General features: G+C 47.6%; 1 non-coding gene across 1 annotated transcript; it reads right to left on the bottom strand.

The window, feature by feature from the left end:
- Nucleotides 1–3,750: 3,750 nt before the first annotated feature.
- Nucleotides 3,751–5,566, bottom strand: LOC120844685. The gene has a single exon (XR_005716465.1). It is a non-coding gene; the product is annotated as a small subunit ribosomal RNA (ribosomal RNA).
- Between the last annotated feature and the right edge of the window lie 6,102 nt (nucleotides 5,567–11,668).

Raw genomic sequence — 11,668 nt, forward strand, 5'->3', positions numbered from 1 at the left:
CGGACAGTAGATTTATTGATGCTAACGTAATATCTACCCAGCTTTTACCATTTATCGTTTCAAAAGTAGGGAGTGAAGTATTGTTATTTAAAGTGTTTAGGTTATTGTTTAGCATAAATTCTATAAGTTCTTCCCCTCGCTGGTCTGTATTCTCCCCACCCCATATGCTACTTTTTGCGTTAAAATCGCCCCCTATTATTACGTATTCATGAGAAATGTTACTTATAATTCATTTAAAGTGAACAGGAATTCTGTGAAATTAATAGATGGTGAGCTATATAAACATATTATTACTATTTTAGTGTTTCTATTTTCTATTTTCACGATGATTTTATCTCGATCTACTTTGATAGGAAAAACTGTGACTGAGTTATTTCTAATTACAACAGCACATAGAGGTTGTGTATCTGCAGCAATAACAATGTCATTCATTGAACAACCTATTATTTTGTTGTTATTAGAATAATATGGTTCTTGAATGAGTATAATATCCGGTTTTAAGTCAAAAGCTACTCGAAAAAGATTATCAGCGGCAGCGCGTGTATGTGCCAAGTTTATTTGCATAATTTTTAGATTTGATGCCATATTTAGTTAACTGTTTTTTGTTTTTTTTTAGTAGGTTGTGCGAGCTCGCATTCTTTCTACCTGCTGTTTGTAGAGAGGACAAGTAACATCATAGAAAGAATGGTCAGTTGGTATTGTTGTACCATTCCTCTCGTTTGACTTGCTGCAAGCTGAGCATTTTTTTTCATTTGTACATCTTTGCTCATGTTGTGTGCTGCAACGGCCACAAACCGGTTCATCCGCCTGACAAAACCGGCGCGTGTGTCCATATTGACAGCACTTCGAGCAGCGGATTACGTGGAGGTACTCTACTACAGGACAACGAGTCCATCCCAGGTATATGTACTTCTTTTCTTTTATGATCTTAAATAGAGCGCCATCTGCCTCGAATGTTATCGTTTGGGTGCCGCTGAAACGATCAAGAAATACCGCCTTGATGGTGATCTGTTCTTCGGTAAACTCCAAGCCGTTCTGCTCCTTCAGTTTCTGAAGAGCAGATTCGCGGGTGACCGATGGATCAACACCCGTCACCCGGAACTGGGGCCGGAAGCGTACCGGAAATTTCGGAGTTAGTATTTCTTTTATGGACTCGTCTGTCTCGATGGCTGCCTTCAACCTCTCCAGACCCTCTTTGTTTGCAGCTTGTACGCTTACTCCGTTCGATGCTATGTTACGTACAGAAACGTTCTGGATGTTCAGCTCTAGAGGGTTGAATTTCGTTGTTAGGGCAACCCAAGTATTCACATCTGGCTTGCCATAAATCAATAAAGTCTCACGAGGTTCCGGAGCGGGTTCCGGAACCGTCAGAATCTCAGGCCCACGCGCCGCCGGGGTCTCTGGAGGGCAAGTCGCAGCCCCCGCACCAGCAACCGCCGCGGCGTACGTGCCCGGCAATTCCAACACTCGCTGTTCTTTCAGAAGATCTAATTTACCCTCCTTATCCCAAGGTTACGGATCCGTTTTGCCGACTTCCCTTACCTACATTGGTCCATCGACTAGAGGCTGTTCACCTTGGAGACCTGCTGCGGATGTGGGTACGGTCCGGCACGAAAATCACACTCCCTCACTCGGATTTTCAAGGGCCGACGCGAGCGCACCGGACAGCGCAAGAACCGCACTGCTCTACGGAGCCACCATCCCTATCTCGGGGCGAACCCATTCCAGGGACTCGATCTCCTTACAGAGAAAAGAAAACTCTTCCCGGGGCTCGCATCGGCGTCTCCGAGCTGGTTTGCGTTACCGCACTGGGCCCCGAAGGACCAATCTCCGTGTCCGGGTTCGGGATTATTAACCCGATTCCCTTTCGGTCACTGCGGGGCTCTCTCCACTGCAAAAAAGTGCTCCCGCTTCGGAAAGAACTTCTCCTTTCCCTTAGGACCGACTGACCCATGTTCAACTGCTGTTCACATGGAACCCTTCTCCACTTCAGTCCTCAAGGTTCTCACTTGAGTATTTGCTACTACCACCAAGATCTGCACCAGCGGCGGCTCCAGGCGGGCTTACGCCCGACACCTTCAACGCTCACCGCAGCGGCCCTCCTACTCGCTGCAGCTTAGCACCCCCTTGTTTGCGTGCATCTGCCGGCAGCGGCCGGGGATAGGCTCGACACTAGAGCGCCATCCATTTTCGGGGCTAGTTGCTTCAGCAGGTGAGTTGTTACACACTTCTTAGCGGGTTCCGACTTCCATGGCCACCGTCCTGCTGTCTTAAGCAACCAACACCCTTCATGGGATCTCATGAGCGTCCCGCATCGGGCGCCTTACCCCGGCGTTTGGTTCATCCCACAGCGCCAGTTCTGCTTACCAAAAGTGGCCCACTTGGCGCTCTCATCGCTTCCGGAGGCCTCAGACCAGAAGGCCTCCGACACACCCATTGAAAGTTTGAGAATAGGTTGAGGTCGTTTCGACCCCAATGCCTCTAATCATTCGCTTTACCAGGTGTGACTGGTCTCGGCAACAAGCGCCAGCTATCCTGAGGGAAACTTCGGAGGGAACCAGCTACTAGATGGTTCGATTAGTCTTTCGCCCCTATACCTGGGTCGGACGATCGATTTGCACGTCAGAAGCGCTTCGGACCTCCACCAGAGTTTCCTCTGGCCTCGTCCTGCCCGGGCATAGTTCACCATCTTTCGGGTGCCAACGTGTGCGCTCTAGCGCCGCCCCCACGACGTGAGCGTGTGGGGCGGGCCGTTGCTGCTCCCTTCATCGGACCCCTGGGCGGCCCGGGATCGCAACTCGGCACGGCACGAGGCCGCGCCTTCACGTTTCATTGCGCCTCTGGGTTTTGAGGGACCCATTGACGCGCGCACATGTTAGACTCCTTGGTCCGTGTTTCAAGACGGGTCGGGTGGGTTACCGACCCACTCGCCGCCAACCATGACGACCCTCCGCGGAAAGAACCCGCCTCGCCGGTTCCGAGCCCCAAACACCGAACGTCAGGCGAATACCTGGCGTAAGGCAGGCGACCCGTTGACCCAGCCGGGTTTCCCGCTCCGCATTCCGGAGGGCATCGTTTCGGGCCTCCCCGAAGGGAGTAGCCCATGAGGCCTGGGCAGGGTGACGTACTCGATTACCGGCCAGGTATAACTCCCACGACAGCCAAACAAGGGCCGTCGCCGGTCACCTCCAGCGGCCGGACTCAAAGTCGTTCTTGATAGGGTTACCCGTGCCCGTCGCGGCGTCCTACCGACGGTGGAAAATGCGTTCTTCATCGACCCGAGAACCGAGTGATCCACAGCTTAGAGTCGTGTCAATGTTTTTGGATTTTTCAATCAGTACGACAAAACACAAGTTGTTTTTTTTCGCGCCCGGCACATCCCATGCCATCTCGAAAGCGCAAAAAAGGCCTCTTCTCAAACGCCTCTTCGTTAATCAAAACAAAAGGGCGATCCTCGAGAAGAGACGAAAAAGGGGGCGATGCGCCTTTTGTAACCCGCGGATTGTCCCGGTGCACTTGAAATCTCCTCTCAATCGAGGCAGCAGAGGGCTCCCGCTGGGCGCATCATCGAAAGGAACGGAGGCCACCCAACGAAAAAGGCACATCCGAACCACAGTTGTTTTTTTTTTTTTTTTTGTGCCGTCCCGACGGCATCCAAGCTTGGTCGGGATCGGCGCCAGATAACTTCGCACATCGAGTCCATTCCCCGTACAAGAGGAAGAAGACAAAACAATGCCAAATAACATCCGGTAATGATCCTTCCGCAGGTTCACCTACGGAAACCTTGTTACGACTTTTACTTCCTCTAAATGATCAAGTTTGGTCATCTTTCCAACACACCGGCGCAACCGAAAGGCCGCTCCGGGTATCGGTCCGAAGACCTCACTAAATCATTCAATCGGTAGTAGCGACGGGCGGTGTGTACAAAGGGCAGGGACGTAATCAACGCGAGCTTATGACTCGCGCTTACTGGGAATTCCTCGTTCAAGGGGAACAATTTCAAGCCCCTATCCCAATCACGAAGGAGGTTCCACGGGTTACCCAGTCTTTACAGACAGGAATAAAAACACGCTGCTTCCTTCAGTGTAGCGCGCGTGCGGCCCCGGACATCTAAGGGCATCACAGACCTGTTATTGCTCTGTTTCGTGCGGCTAGGAGCCGCTTGTCAATCTAAGAAGGGTGCAAGGTGCAGAGAACCACGCACCTATTTAATAGGCTAGAGTCTCGTTCGTTATCGGAATTAACCAGACAAATCGCTCCACCAACTAAGAACGGCCATGCACCACCATCCACCGAATCATGAAAGAGCTCTCAATCTGTCAATCCTCCCAGTGTCCGGGCCGGGTAAGTTTTCCCGTGTTGAGTCAAATTAAGCCGCAGGCTCCACTCCTGGTGGTGCCCTTCCGTCAATTCCTTTAAGTTTCAGCTTTGCAACCATACTTCCCCCGGAACCCAAATACTTTGGTTTCCCGGAAGCTGCCCGCCGAGTCATTTGAGTAACTCAGGCGGATCGCTGGTTGGCATCGTTTATGGTTAGAACTAGGGCGGTATCTGATCGCCTTCGAACCTCTAACTTTCGTTCTTGATCAATGAAAACATTCTTGGCAAATGCTTTCGCAGTAGTTCGTCTTGCGACGGTCCAAGAATTTCACCTCTAGCGCCGCAATACGAATGCCCCCGTCTGTCCCTCTTAATCATTATCCTGTATTCCAAAAACCAACAGAACAGAAACAGGATCTTGTTCTATTATTCCATGCACTGTTATTCAGGCGAATCGCCTGCGTTGAGCACTCTAATTTTTTCAAAGTAAACGCGCCGGCCACAGCAAGGCACCTGATGAAGGGAACCAAGCCACGACAGGCATGATGTTCAGCACGGGCCGTAACGTGGTGTCCACGCACTTCCCGCCTGTAACTGAGATCCAACTACGAGCTTTTTAACCGCAGCAACTTTAGTATACGCTATTGGAGCTGGAATTACCGCGGCTGCTGGCACCAGACTTGCCCTCCAATGGATCCTCGTTAAAGGATTTAGTGTGTACTCATTTCAATTACGGGGCCTCAAAAGAGTCCCGTATTGTTATTTTTCGTCACTACCTCCCCGTGCCGGGAGTGGGTAATTTGCGCGCCTGCTGCCTTCCTTGGATGTGGTAGCCGTTTCTCAGGCTCCCTCTCCGGAATCGAACCCTGATTCTCCGTTACCCGTAACAACCATGGTAGGCGCATAACCTACCATCAACAGTTGATAAGGCAGACACTTGAAAGAAACGTAGCCGGCTCGTGGCCGTGCGATCAGCACAAAGTTATCCAGAGTCACCACACAAAACGGACCGAAGCCCGATTGATCTTGGTCAAATAAAAGCACCCGTCGCCCCGAGGGGCTTCGGGCTCACTGCATGTATTAGCTCTAGAATTGCCACAGTTATCCAAGTAGGAAGAAACGATCTAAGGAACCATAACTGATTTAATGAGCCATTCGCGGTTTCGCCTTGTTTCGGCATGTACTTAGACATGCATGGCTTAATCTTTGAGACAAGCATATGACTACTGGCAGGATCAACCAGGTAATCTTTTCGTGGTGGGTCGCCCAAAACCCTACCAACGCGCGGACGCGGGGCCACCGTCAGGCGCCCCTTACGAACCGCAAACACACACAACGCTTAGGAATTACTTCCAAATCCAAGAAGAAATGAAGCACGTTCGAGCGCGCAGCCGGAATATCCCCGACCGAGGTCGGTACCGACGCGGCAAGAAGCGCATAAATTTCTTTCTCGTCGTAGCAACAGAAAGTCGTACGCCAAAAAAATCATTGACGACGCCTTCGCAGCGTTGCCGAGCTTTCAGGTCCCGTGAGGCCGCGAGGACGCACCCCGGCCTTCGGTCAGAACGCACTCGTCATTTCACACCGTTCGGTTAGCGCGGACGCTCCGAAACACCCTCCTCTCGCATTCGTTTTCAAGACACAGGTGCACCCGAAAACCGACCCCAACGGCAGACGCCAGAGATCGCAGGTACCTTGCTGTAACGACCATGCGGCGGAGGCAGCGACCGAGACGGCGACGAAAGGCGTCGGCGACGTCGTCAGACGCCGCTCGCACCAATCGAACGCTCGACAGACCCCACCTCCACATAATAGCACCGATAAGTATAAAGAAGATCCTTCAAGAGCATTCTGTACATAGTTTGTGGTTATCAGTTTTGGTGACTGACTGACTGACTTACTGACTTACTGTCTCTCACTTATGTGGCTCCTCGTTATTCAGTATCATTTATTTGTCCTTCTTTCTTTCTTATTTTTTTCCCCTCTCTCTCTCCTTATATATATATATATATATATATGTATGTATGTATGTTTGTGTGTATATATATATATATAAATGTTCTTTTTTTCCTCTCTGCCTCTATATATACATACATACGTACATACATCCTACCCCTATAAAAAAAATTATTTCTCGCTTTTTATTAAAAACGTGCTGACCCCTGCTTGACTCTGATTACTTCTTTTCGACTTTCAGTTCATGTTAACATGGTCAACAGAAAGTTTATCGACTTTGTTATTACAAAGTAAACCAATATTTACACGGGGCGTTTCATGCGTTTTGAATTGTGTCAGAGCCGAACAATGAGCGCTATAGTAAGTGAGATTGTCACTGCTTTTAATCCGAATGCTCGCGGTATCGCGCGTGTTTACGGCAGGCTTCATAATAGGCAATTTTCTTTCTTTACACTACTCTTCTTTGCTCACTTCATTGTTTCTACCATTGGTTTCGTTTGGAAGGCCCCGCCACTTAGTTTCCGACAAAGTCCTCTCAAGGAACGAAGTGAGAAGCACGGGATTAACGAAAGAAAAAGATGCGTGTTTTCTAGCGGTTACCCGTGTCGCTTTGCGACACGGGCTTTCTGGCGCTTTCAACTGGGCGAGAGCCGAACACTGTACACTACTGCACTTGCGACGGGCAGCGCTTTCAAACGGAATACTGGAAATCTCGCTTACTTTTCTGGCAAGTTTGATAGGAGACAAATATTATTCTTTTCACGCGAATTGTTCGCTCTATTTCTAATCTCTCTCTTCCGTGTCCTTGGCATGGAACGCCCGCTTCGTCTCCCACAAAGTACTTCCGAGGAATCAAGTGCAAAACACGCGACTTTAAAATGTGCGTGTTTTCTAGCGGTTACCCGTGTCGCGAGGCGACACGGGCTTTCTGGCGCTTTCAACTGGGCGAGAGCCGAACACTGTACACTACTGCACTTGCGACGGGCAGCGCTTTCAAACGGAATACTGGAAATCTCGCTTACTTTTCTGGCAAGTTTGATAGGAGACAAATATTATTCTTTTCACGCGAATTGTTCGCTCTATTTCTAATCTCTCTCTTCCGTGTCCTTGGCATGGAACGCCCGCTTCGTCTCCCACAAAGTACTTCCGAGGAATCAAGTGCAAAACACGCGACTTTAAAATGTGCGTGTTTTCTAGCGGTTACCCGTGTCGCGAGGCGACACCGGCTTTCTGGCGCTTTCAACTGGGCGAGAGCCGAACACTGTACACTACTGCACTTGCCATGGACAACGCTTTCAAACGGAATACTGGAGATGTCGCGTGCTTTACTGCCAAGCTCAATAAGAGACGAATTTCTTTCTTTTCACGGGAATTATTTCCTCTATTTCTAATCTCGCTCTTTCGTTTCATCGGGAAGGAACGCGCGCTTAGTTAGCCGCAAAGCAGTCGGAATTAATCACGTCCAAAGTACAGAATTTTACAATATATAGTGTTTTTACCGGTTGACCGCGTCAGAAAGCGTACCTTTCCGACGAGGTCTGTGTCGCTTTGACGTGAGCGGGAGCAACGCGATTTGGGCTAGTGCACGCGAGATTGGTAGCGCTTCCAATTCCAGTACTGTAGATATTGCGTGCATTTTTTACACGCTTGAGGATGTGGGATTTTCTTTCTTGTGACGTGACCCGTTTGTCAAATTGTGTCTCGCTTTTTGGTATCGTTTAAGAAGCCCGTCCGCTTACAATCCTAAAAAAGAAAAAAAAATTAGTAAAGAAAGACGCCCATACTTTTTTGTTGCTCTTTCTTTTATTATCTGCGCAAAATTTAATTTGTGTAAGTTTTGTTTACCGTCCCGACTACGTAGGCGTTCGTACATGCCCGTCCTCGCGCCTCGAATTGTGTGCGAGCGAAATCAATCTTCCCAAGCTAGCTTCAGAAATTGCTCGAAAATCGAACGTGAGGAAAGCCAGAGATACGTGGTTTTCACAGGTCGTGCAAGATTAATCCATAAAGTGCGATATTGGTATATATATATATATATATATATACATACATACATACACATACATGATTTCTGCGACAAATAGGAAGACAAAAAGACCATGTTCAAGCATAATATAGGAACATTGACACTTTGCACACACAAGGGAGGTCAAATGGCAGGTTTTTCTTCCTTGTGCAGGAAACTTTATTGCAATGTCAGAAGGGAAGTTCCACTCTAGAATTGTGCCCTCAATAAAGGAGGAAAGGAAATGCACTTGAAAACCTTCACAGTTCAAGTAAGAAAACATTTCGAAACGACAGTTTGTTTTCTTGCAGGGAGGAGAAGAGGGGAGAGAGGGAGGGAGGGAGGGAGGGAGGGAGGGAAGGAAGGAAGGAAGGAAGGGGGGGGGGGGTGCCATGCACGGTGAAGACCAGAGTGTCGAACCGAAAACCGAAGCGAACGAAAAACCGGAACCGAGGAGTTAGTTTCAGCCGAACCGAAACTGACCCGCCAACTTGGAACTGTACGGAAGAAAATATAACTGTCTATTAGTCTGACGATGAATAGAAGTACAAGGGTGTACGGCAGGGATAGCTGAAAAAAAAAAAGCTCTATGGACTTGGAGCGGCAGCCCAAAGTCGATGACGACGAAAAGAAAGCACACAGTTTCGGAAAACAGGCGGTAAGAAAGCGACAAATTAAGTAGCCGTCATGTCGAGTTGATTGCTTAGCTCTATTTAAGATGAAGGAAAAAAAAAAGTAGCACAATTGATGCTTACTTGCTAAATTGAATCAACCATTATGTTGTAAAGAAAAAAAACCTCAAATGCCAATCACCTGTATTTTAGGCGACCCAACAGACTGATAACTTTTAAATTCAGGCTAAAATGTAACAAAAAAAAAAAAAAAACAAGGAAAGACAGATATGTATGTAGCTTGTCATTTACTGCTCCATCAAATTTAAATAAAGCAATTTATTTCTCGGCACCTGAAAATAAGCGAACCCTAAAAATGAATGGAAAGATACCCGTTTGCACTCTTGAAATAGTGCCTATTACGAAAAGAAGCACCAGGTAAATATAATATCACTTTAGCTTCTTCTTTTTCTTTTTAATACGGTACGCTGTTGGTTCATCTTAGTAAAATATATAAAATAGCGCAAAAAAGACGAGGACAAGGAGTATACAGGACAGGCACTCACTTTCAACTAGTTTTATCCAGGAAAAGTAAACATACATATATAGCTTTTATTCACGATAAGTGCCGAGGGCAGCCGAGAAGGCGGCAATAGCCCCGGATGGTTTGATCGTGCTGGGAGACACCAGCATCCCAGCTCAAATATCTTCTACCCTTAAGAATATGTGCTGCTTTGCCTGTCGTGTGTATATACATGTTCACTTTTCCTGAATGAAACTAGTTCAACATCAGCGCCTGTCCTGTATACCTCTTGTTCTTCTATTTGTTGTGCTATTTTAATGTCCTACATTACTTTTGTGCTCCCGCAAATCGAAGCAAACCAATAAAAAATTCGGTTCGACACTCTGGTGGAAACTAAAAGCTTAGAAAGAAAGAGGAAAAAAAGAAAAAGGAAAACATTTCTACAATAATGATAAGCAGGAGGAGGAGGAGGAGGAGGAGAACAAGAAGGCTAATAATGTGGAAAAAAAAGACACGACCCAAATAAATCAATACAAAGGATGGTATAAGTCATGCATACTTACCACATGTAAAATTAATTTTAAAAAAAATTAGAAAAAAAAATGTGTATTTATATATATATATATATATATATATTTTTTTTTTCTTTTATCCAGAGGCTTTGGCGCACGCACAGCACTGCACTGCACTGCACTGCACAACACAACACAACGAGAGACTTTCCACAAACACACCACTGCGTACGAGGACACGACCACGTAGAGCTGCACGAAAACAAGCGCCGTAACTTAATAAAAAAAAATAAAAAAATCCTTTCACTGGACGGACGGCACAAGAACGGAAACTGCTCAAAGAGCACACACACACACGACACATATTAATGAATTAATAAGGGGCACAAGTAGAACCTAGTTGGGCGATACGTAGGACACGGCACCCACACCAGAGGCCTTGCACAAGCACAGCACTGAGCACTGAGCACTGAGCAGCAGGTCACAGGACAGAAATGACGTCCACGCTGAGTAGGCTGAAGGCAGGGAATTACGGACGCACGCGAGGTCACCCACAGGCACTTTCACCGGAACCACGCCACAACACCACGCTGCAGAGCGCGCACTGCAAAGCGAAACCATGCGCTCACCTTCGGAAAGCACGGAGGGCGGGCGGCACAGAGAAGCAAAAAGACGTCAAAAGCACATCGCGATGAAGCGGCGGCGAATGAACACTACTCACTGGTGGAAATGGATATCTCCTCAAGCGAAAACATGCAATGACCACGCATGGTTTAAGATGCACGTGGGAGACGCGCACACTTTCAGAAACCAGGTACGCCAACGCACGCGGGCAATAAGACGGACAAAACGCGTCGAAAATACATCGCGTGCAAGCAGCGCCGACTGCATACTACTCACGGTTGGAAAGGTTTCTTACAAGTTTGCACTCCAGAATCTTAACGCGTTGGAAAGCGTCCGAGCTCACCAAAAACCAAGAACTATCACTCCGCAGGAACAACGCAAAACAAAAGCAAAAAAAAAAAATAATAATAATAAAAAAAAAAAAATGTAGGAGACCGCTAGATAGATGAAAACGCCGTCATACTTTGTAAAAAGAATTTGGAAAATAAGTAGCGCCGCCAGGTGGTCGGCGCCCAAATAGATGCGGAGGCGCGCCTAAATTGTTTAAATATTTGCTGTTTATATGACGAGACGACGTAATGTAAAATCAAATCAATTAATTTAAACAAAAAGTAAAAACAAAAAAAAAATTAAAAACAAATGAATGAATAGTGGCGTCATCTAACGAACCTAAAGCAAGGCTCCGGTTTTCGAGCCGTTAACTGCGCAGCGCCATCTGGTTTGGATGGTAAAAGACACAAAATACGCAAGTGACAATGCTACGCGAGAGTCGGATGGTTGTTTTTAGCGAATCGGGGAAGTACGCTGGCGTTGTGCTTGTTTACGTGAGCGAAGCGAACGCGAGGGGTGGCTGGACCGTCGCGACGAAGTCCCGACGAGTACACGCGTCCCTAATGGTTCAACAAAGAAGAAAACTCGAGGAGCGAACACACTTCCGCCATGTGCAAGCAACGTGAAGGCAAGGACACTCGAGAGAGGCACACAGTTTCGTTTTCGTTGGCTCTGCAGCGTCAAAGCCAGCCTTCCTTCCTTCGACGTGCAGCTTTCGTTCACCGGCATGGTCTTGGTGGATGGATTACGTCCCCACACTTGTGAGTGAGGTGAACACCTGTCCAGA

This window comes from Ixodes scapularis, unplaced genomic scaffold (assembly GCF_016920785.2).
Source record: "Ixodes scapularis isolate PalLabHiFi unplaced genomic scaffold, ASM1692078v2 ptg001953l_1___fragment_1__unscaffolded, whole genome shotgun sequence".
NCBI classification, from domain to species: domain Eukaryota; kingdom Metazoa; phylum Arthropoda; class Arachnida; order Ixodida; family Ixodidae; genus Ixodes; species Ixodes scapularis.